The following is a 9,773-nucleotide window of genomic DNA, read 5'->3' as shown; positions in this document are numbered from 1 at the left end:
TGTTGCATCTGGGTGTATCTTTATTCAGGAGAATTAACATTTTTATACAGTGTGTGATTGTGACATAGATTCTTTGTTTATTTAAGCACGTAATCAATTTTTTTAAAGGCAAAGCATTGATGAATTACATGAAAATTGATGACTATCCCACCAACAGTTTAAGCTAAGTGGTGTGAAACAAGTCTAGCATATTGTTTAATAGAATCCGTCATCTATTCAGCCTTTTTATGTTTAATAATTAAGAAAACTAAGGCAGGGATGTACTTATATTGTACTCTTTTTATTTTTATTTTTATCCAACAATTTTCATCTTTATAAGCTCCTGTATAAGGAAATGGTTCTTCGGTTGGTTATATTTTGTGTGAAACCACCATCTATTCCCTATAACGTAAGTTGGACTAAACTTAATATTAACTGTTTGGAGAATCTTTCTTTTTCTTTTATAAACAGAGGTCCCTTTTTTTTAGAACTTTCTGAACTACTGGGATAACTCTTTCTAACTTAGTTTAATTCATTGATTTTGTCTGTTGGACATATCTGGAAATTTTAAGTCTATATATTTCCTATGCGTGAGCTGCAAAACTGCTTGTGAAGTTGTAGGAATTTCTGGAGGCAATTTAACATCAGATGATAGATTGATTGGGGCATTGCCCACATTTAAACTTTGGTCTTAGTCTTTATTACTTAGAGAAGACATCTCTATTGGCCTGGAAAGATACAACATGCTCTGTTCGCGGATCAGTAGAAAAATAGCCGAAACGAGAATAAAGGCAACGAATGTACAGCCAAGAAGAATATAGTAAAAATAAAGGTAGAGGCTATAAAGGTGCAGCGAAGTGTATGGGAAGCCTTGAACCAACACCCCCTCCCTGCAGGCATGCTTCCTTGAAGCTCTTTGTCTAACATGATCTCTCACGCAGACTCCGCAGAAGGTGGCATGGCACCAACTGGCCACAGAAAGATGTACACTCAGCTGGAGATACCAGGAACCACTGGAAGTGCAGAAACTTAAGCGTTTGACTTTGTTTCTCTGGCCAGAGACTATTCATTGAATTTGCAGCCCCTTATTCTGTTGCCGATATCAAATCAGAAGCCATCTATCCACCACAGGCGGCTTTATTAGATGTTCAAATTGGTTATGGAAGTGCCCCGCTCACCTACGCCAGCCTCTCTTTGCTGAACCCAGCTAAGGACTCTTTGCAGACACATCCTCATGGCTGTTTTGCCTGCTGTGATCTCTGCTCCTTTCCAAACGTTTGCTTCAGCAGCTTCCCCTCCATTGTGCCTGTGCCTCTCGGACTGGGTTCCCATGGTGTTTGGATATTGAGCTGCTTGTTACAGGAGGAAACAAGGGTTGTTGTGTACATTGGCAGGCCTGAACTGGCCTGGAGGCAGGACAGACGCTCTCCCAGGTGGGACTTGTCAGGGCACAGGGCAGGCATCCTGCCACTGGGCCCTGGGTAACTGTGGTGAGCAGCAGTCACACTGGAACTTCTCTTTCTCACAGAACCACCGGTTAAGTCTAACCAGATTGTCTTCTCTAGGGAATCTGGTTCTTCACCAACCCCTGGGGGATGCCTGGGGCTTGAGTCTATGCTAGGCTCCACTCCTGTCCAGAACCTTTCATTCCAGAAGTTTCAACCAAGTGTATGTGCCATGGCATGTCAGTATGGAGAAGCAATTTTATATTCCAAGTATGGGTTCCTTATTTTGTATTTATTAACTAAATGTTTTTTGCGTTTGTTTTGGTTTGGTTTGGTTTGTTTTTTGCTAGTCAAGGGGCTTAAACTCAGGGCTAGGGAATAATTCCTGAATTTTTTTTTTCTCAAGTCTATCACTCTACCACTTGAGACACAGCACCATTTCCAGTGTTTTTTTTTTTATGTGGTACTGAGGAATTGAACTCAGGGTTTCATGCATGCAAGGCAATCACCATATCATGAAGCCACATTCCCAGAACCCTAAATGACTTTCTTAAGTTGACATTACATTTTCATTCCATAACTATGTACCATAATATTGTCCACATGCTGGAAAATGATGTAGAAAGAATACAATAAAATAAATGCAGTATGGCTAGATGGACAATGAATAACCCTCACAGTCTAGCAAGGGCACAGAGGGCTTACCTCATGGAGATGTATCAACACGCTGAGTGAAACAGCTCCTGACCCACAGCCCACCTCCAGAATGAGTAGGCCATCTTGGCTTCCAGTCACCTGGGGATGTTGGGCCACCTCCTAGAGCACGGATTCAACCAGTTCCTGAGAGAGAGAGAGAGAGAGAGAGAGAGAGAGAGAGAGAGAGAGAGAGAGAGAGAGAGAGAGAGAGAGAGAGAGAAAACCAGAATTACAGTTAAATCCAGTGCCAGTGGCTTAGAACTCTAATTCTAACTAAACAGGAGGCTGAGATATGAGGATCATGGTTCATAGAAAACCCAGGCAGGAACGTCTGTGCGAATCTTATCTCCAAAGAACCACCATAAAACTGGAAGGGGCACTGTGGGCTCAAGTGATAGAGTGGTAGCCTTGAGCTGAGGAGCTCGAGAACAGTGCCCAATCCTAGAGTTCAAGACCCACTACTGAAAAGAAGTGGACTTCCCACCACAAGAAGTAGACTGAATAGCACCCATTGTCCTAGGGATCATGGTAGAGAAGTCAGGCCGAGCTTCCTGTGAACTTGAGGTCATAAGTAGGTCACCTGGCTTCTCTGTGCCTCGGTTTCCCCAGCTGCAAAACTGAACAGGTAATAATGAAAGAGAGCCATGTTTAGGATCATAATCCCACACCTGTTACACTATTAATAACAGGCCACACCTGAGCCCTTTCTGGCATCTTCCAGTCATATACTCACAGAATTGCCAAAACCTTATCTGAAGGCCGCTCCCTCTCTGCCTAGCCATTCTCCAGAGATCTCTCTGTATAAATCCCTTGTTTCCTCACAACTGTCCTGTGAGGAGAATGAGGTTCAATGTCTGAGGCTCTACAAAGAACTTCACGTGTGGTCAAGAATCCAGTGCTGTGGACTGAGTTTGGGATAATCCATCTAAACCAATGACTGAGCATGGTGCCACATGTCTACCATCCCAACTAGAGAGGACCAGGCCCGGTGGAGCATATCTTTCACAGGAGGACTGTGATCCAGCCCAGCCTGAGCATATATTTAGTTTCTATCTCAGAAATGCTCAAGACAGAAAGGTGGCTCATCAGAGGCGAGGAGAGGAAACAAGTACGGGGGTCATGGTGCCCCAAGAGGGGTGCTTGACCCCGGTTGAATTGGTGTTGGGGCGGCCACTCACCTGCTGAGAGAAGCTGTTGGCAGCTCCTCCAAGTGCGGCAGCAGCGATGGCAGCAGCATTGAGGATATATAGGCCCAGAGCAGAAGACTAGGGGCAGGGACCAGGTCGGGGATTTAGGCCTGCTGGCAGCACGCCATTGCCTGAGGTTTGAAACCTGGCACCACATGAACAGAAGGAAGGGGCCAGGTGGGGGTGGGAGCATCAATTTCCTACTATACTCCAAAGTCACCTCAAGTCTCTTCCTCACCACTCAGCCATCTCTACATTCCTCAACTACTGGTAGTGGTGTAAACTAACAGAGAGAATCCCAGTGCTACCTGGCAGCATGGAATGTGGACGTGGCCAGCATTCTTGTATCCCATTGGTCAGAAAGGAGCATGAAAGAATGGGGGTGTGGCCAGAATCCTGTGAAGCAAGTAGAATGGGTGAGTGTCAACAGGCCATCCTGGGGCAATTTGAGCTGACAGGATGTTCCCAAGACCTGAGAACGAGCCCTAGGGCTTAACAAAATAAGAACAGATTGACATGCAGATGGCAGTATGCTAATAAATATATATCTTTATAGAGTTCCAGAGATGTCTATACATTACTCAGTTATATAGACTATATTCCTACCAATTCCTGAGTATTCATTATGTGTCCATGTAATTAATATTATTGTTTAAGTCCTTAAACTATTAATGAAAGCACTCAGTGTCCTGAAATTATTGTGTTCCTGTAAGTAATAATATTCTTTTAGTGCTTCATAAATATTAAATAAAATCAACAAACCTTCTGAAATGATGCTGTTTAATTTTATAAGATCATCATTCACTATCAACTCATTCAACTGTGACATTGACAAAATTCCAGTAATATTGCTTTGGATGGGAACCAGTTTCTTAGTATCTCATGCCATTGGTTGGTGTCAGGACCAGGATTTGAAATGAGGACCTATGTTGCCACATGGGCCTATGGCTTCCATGATAATCTGTCAGCCTTCAGCAATGGAAGGTGAAGTACCCTTTGCAACAGTGTCATTCAGACCGAGAAGGGTCACTGCAAAGGAAGAAAACATAAAAGGCATTGTTTTCCCTGCAATACCTGGGGTTCTAGGATCACAGGAGCACCTGCGTGTCCAGTGGCTTTACCCCATCCTAGGGTGATTGAAGCTGAGGCAGACTTGCCATGACCTGAGTTCAAGCCCTATGCTGAGAAAAAAAATTAGCTCCCTGGCTTGCAATTCACAGTTTATTCTTACAGGCTTTGGATTTCAACTCAGGATCTGGGTAAATCTGCAGCAATGTGGATAAAGGGGAAGATCACCTTACATGAAGATAAAAAAGTCATGCCTGTTCACTAGTCCTGAATTCAAGACCCAGCCCTGGAAAACATACTATTTATATATATTGTAAACATAAGATTTATACATACCTATAGATGTTCAGTCCATACATGTTTGGTGTGGTTGTTCCTTGTATCTTTTGTTTTATTCATTTATTTACCATTGATTTTACTATGATGAAACCCATTCTGTTTATTACATTGATGACAACTTATCACAGAACATCTAGATTTGTAGAAATGTTCTCCATCATGCCTGACCCTCAGAACTCACAGAGAAAAGGAAAAAAAGTTTCACACTGTCCTTTTTACTCCATGATCCACTTGTTGGTAGTGCTGGGATCTGAACTCAAGGCAGAGCAAAACCAATTGGCCAATCAGTCAAGATAATCATATGAACCAATGAGCAACTAAGGAGTGTGGCCATTCCCAGAATCTGACATTGATCCCCAGGGTGGTCCACTATAGTCATAAATTCATAATTTAAACATAGGATCTATATTGACATACATGTGTGGACAGCATCTTGTGTTCAGTGCAATTGTTCTCCTTATTTTGTCTCTAAATCATGGAGGTATTGTGTATTTTAATAAGTATGGTGACAGGTATACCTGTGCTGACATGAATGACAACATGTTCCGATGGTTACATTGTTGTTTATGCAGTCTCCATCATATTTGAGACCCAGGACTTTCATAGCAGAGGATAAAAGGCACAACGACTGGCTTCTGACATCAGGATGGAATTTTGTCAGTGCTGGGATTTGAGCTCAGGACTGGGTAACTCTGTTGCACTGTGGGGGATAGGGAAGCTCACCATCTTTGAAGACTAGAATGTCAGGCCTGGTTCAGGGCCTGATTTGAAACCCCAGCACTGGACAAAATAGCAAGCCCACCATTTTTAAACATAGAATTTCTCATTACCTAGAGGTGTGGTATGCATCTTGCATTCAGTGTAGTTATTCGTTCTATTATGTCTTATTCATGGATGTATTGTGTATTTTATTGCACATGGGGTGACAGATATAACTCTGCTGACATGGATGACAACCTATTCCCATAGCTAAGAGTTGCCTATATAGCATTCTCCATCCTCAATGAGACCCAGGACATTGTCAGGACAGGAAAACATGTGCCAACATAGGCTTCTCACATCAGAATGAATCTTTTGGTATGCAGGAATTTGAACTCAAAGCCTAGCAGGCACAATTGGTGAATGGGTCATGGTGAGCACACCAGGCTGTGAGCCACTAAGAAACTAGGCCATTTCTGGGACCTGAGATGGAGCCCTGGTGGGGGCCAATATAGACATAAATTCATAATTAAATAGAGCATCTGTATTACCTAAAATGGGTGGGTGGCATCTTGGGTTTGGTGTAGTCATTCTCTTTGTTTTGTGTCTTATTCATTGATGTATTGTGTATTTCCTTGAGTATAGGATGACAGATATAACTGTGGTGAACTGGATGACAACCTATTCCCATGAGTATAGAGTTGTGTATACATTCTCATTCCTAGTTGAGACCCAGAACTTGCACAGTACAAGAAAACAGGTGCAACGACTGGCTTCTCACATCAGTGTGAATTTTTGGCAGTGCTGGTATTCGAACTTTGGGCCTAGAAGGCCCAACTGCCCAATGGGTCCACGTGATCGCACCAGACTGTGAGCCACTAAGGAGCTGGGCCATTCCCAGGAACTGAGATCGAGCCCCAGGGAGGCCAAAATAGTCCTCAATGATCATTTAAACATGGGAATGTATATTCACATCCGTGTTTGGACTGCATCGTGCATTGAGTGTAGTTATTCTCTTTATTTTGTATGCTATTCATGGGTGTATTGTGTATTTTCTTGAGTATATGATGACAGATATAACTGGGCTGACATGGATAACAACTTATTCCCATGGCCACAGGGTGGCCCATGCATTCTCCATCCTAGCTGAGATCCAGGTCTTGCACAGGAAAAAAAAAAAAACAGGTGCAACAATTGACTTCTGACATCAAGATGAATATTTTGGCAGGGCGGGGAATCTGAACTCGGGACCTAGCAGAACCAAGTGGTGAATGGGTCCAATTGAGCACACCAGCCTTTGACCCACGAAGGAGCTAGGCCGTTCCAAGGACCTGCTATTGAGCCCCCGACCCCGCGGGTAGAGTGGGGATCACAATAGTCATCCATTCATAAGGTGAAAGTAGTATGCAAATAAGTACACATTTGAATAGAGTAGGAGAGATGGTAATCTGTGGTGGAATCCAATGTGTGGACTACCGATTCTTGGATCTTTCCTAATGCCTCCATTTCATGATTGTGACGATTATTGTCGTGCTTCATCAACTGTTCTTTACAAATAATCGATACCCCATGAGTCTTGCCTATCATTTCCTACTTGCATCATGCACGAACTACTCATTCAAGGATGAGATTGATCACATTTCATGACTCATCCCAGGTCCACAAACGAGTATCTCAGGATCTCCCGCCATTCCCTCCTCGTAGGGAGGCTGAATTCAAGCTTCAGGCCTGGAAAAGATACTCCTTATATACTTTTTTTTTGGTCCACTCGTGGGCCTGAACTCTGGGCCTGGGCCCTGTCCCTCAGCTCTTCACCTCAAGGCTAGTGCTCTACCATTTGAGCCACCTTCCCAGCCCTCCTTATATATATTTAAAAGATAAGATTTATACTTCTGGAAAGATGTTCAGTCCATATTGTGTTTGATGTGGTTATTTATTTTATTTCTTGTTTCATTCATTTATTTATAATTTATTTTATTGACTCTGATGACACCTATACCATTTATTATATTGTTTACATCCTATCACATAACATCCAGATGTTAGATGTGTTCTCCATCATGCCTGGCAATGCCAGGAACTGAACTTAGTGCCTAGCAGGCCCAATTCATGATTGGGTGAGATTGAGCATGGCAGCCTCTAGCCAATGAAGATGTCAGGTGGTTCCCAGGCTCTGAGATCGACCCCCAGGTTTGGCCCAAACAGCGATACATGGATAGGCAGACGGAGGTATACAAATAAATATATATTGGTAAAGAATTCCATAGCCATTTCTCTATGATAGAAGGACACCTACTATGTTCCTACCAACTCTTAGGTATTTATTAAACTGCCATTGAAGGATTATTATTCTTTTCATGATTAATAAATTATTAATTAAGATCAATCAGCATTCTAGGATTATTGCATCCAATTTTAGAGTAGACCGATGCTTAAACTACTTTTTCAATCTGTATTCTTATGCATAGGTATAAGTCTCTTGTGATCTCCTGCTATTGTTGTCAGGACTGGGATTTGAACCCAGGGTCTATGTTGACAGGTTGGCCTATGGCCTCATTGATAGCTCACCAACCACCAGCAATGGCAGGACAGGTCCACTTTGCAGGTTTGCCATTCAGACCCAGGATGGTCACTGTGCAAAGAAAAAAAATCGTAAAACCCCAGCTCTCTGCAGCTCACCACTTTTTGTGCTTTCCAATTTTTTTTTTCTTCCTGAAAGTCCTCTTGGCCCAGGATCTCATGATTGGCTATGGGTCCAGTGAGGACACCCCAGCAAAGCGAGATCCAAGCTGAGGCAGAGTTTCCATGACCTGAGTTCAAGCCCCATGGTTGGCCAAAAAAAAGAAAAAAGAACATATAAAAATTGACTATTTAACTAAATTTAAAAAAATGATGCTCCCTGTTTTGGAATTTTTGCCAGTTTTCTTTCCTAGCCTGGGATTTGAACTCAGGGTCTTGGTAAATCTGTAGCAATGTGAGCAAAGAGTTCCATTACTTGAGTTCAAACCCCATGCCAACCAAAAGTGAAAAACTAAGTCACTGACCTCGGCACGGGGAGGTAGTTGTGGAGATGGGAGGGAAGGGATGGTAGGGGAAAAACACAGGAGGAGTAAACAATGCTCAATAGGAAATGTACTCATTACCTTGCTCCTGGAACTGTAACCCCTCTGTAGAACATTTTTACAATAAAAAATGTACAAAAAAAGAGAAACAATGTAGTTCACAGAGAAGCACTTTGCAGGTAAGGGAAGGATGTTTGAATAGCTGTACAACTCTACACTGCTTTTTTTAATGTTCAGTATGGAACTGAATAAACATAACTGCTTCCATTTAAAAAATTAAGTCACTCTCTTGGAACTGGGGCCAGTATTTCTGCCATTGCTAGTTTTTGAGCTCACCGTCCAGATAACTCTTTTGCACCATGGCTGAATGCGAAGCTCATTGTCCATGAGGAAAAGAAATTCAGGATAGATTTCCCAGGGCCTGAATGAAGGCCCTGCAATGGAAGAAATATTTCTATAAATGTGTAATACATGACATATATATGGGTGTTAATTTCCTATTATAATTTTTATTATTGATTTTGTATTTTATTTTTCTTTGATTCATGTATTGATTATTGTATTTAGTATTGTTATACACATATTATATTTTGCACATCTATCATAAAATTATACACAATAATTTAGGGCATTGACTCATTTTAATTAACATTTTATTAAGTGTTGAAACATGATACATAATTAAATGGAAGCATTTGTCACAGTCTTCACATGTTTAGAATCTCTCCCAAGTATGAGCTTTGAGTTCAAGCCCCAAGACTGGCAAAAAAAATTGAGCCTGGTGAGACATATTCTTCTGGGACTCAGAGGAGGGCCGAGGTTATAGGTAAGAGGTAGAGTTGAGGGCAGGTGCTGGTGGCTCACCCCTGTAATCTACTCAGGAGGCTGAGATCTGAGGATCCCAATTGCAAGCAGGAAAATCAATATGAGACACTTTTCTCCAATTAAAAACCCAAAGAGCCGGAAGTAGAGCTGTGGTTCAAGTAGTAGAGTGCTAGCCTGGAGCACAAAACCTCAGGGATAGGATGGCATCTAGGCCTGAATTCAAACCCCAGGACTGGCACACACACGCATACTCTCTCTCTCACACACACACACACACACACACACACACACACACACCAATATAGAGCATTTGCCAGTCAGCCTGCACAAGTTCCATCTCTAACAAACCAATATTAAAAAATAATAAAGTTGGATAAGGGAAGGAAAGATTTGCTCCTGGAAGTGATATAGCCAGTGCCAAAATTCCACAGTAGTTCTAATATGTGGGTACAAGACAGAGCGCCTCAGGCAGA

This window comes from Dipodomys spectabilis, unplaced genomic scaffold (assembly GCF_019054845.1).
Source record: "Dipodomys spectabilis isolate Male_0828 unplaced genomic scaffold, ASM1905484v1 ptg000272l, whole genome shotgun sequence".
Classification (NCBI taxonomy): domain Eukaryota; kingdom Metazoa; phylum Chordata; class Mammalia; order Rodentia; family Heteromyidae; genus Dipodomys; species Dipodomys spectabilis.
This window is presented reverse-complemented; position numbering follows the sequence as displayed.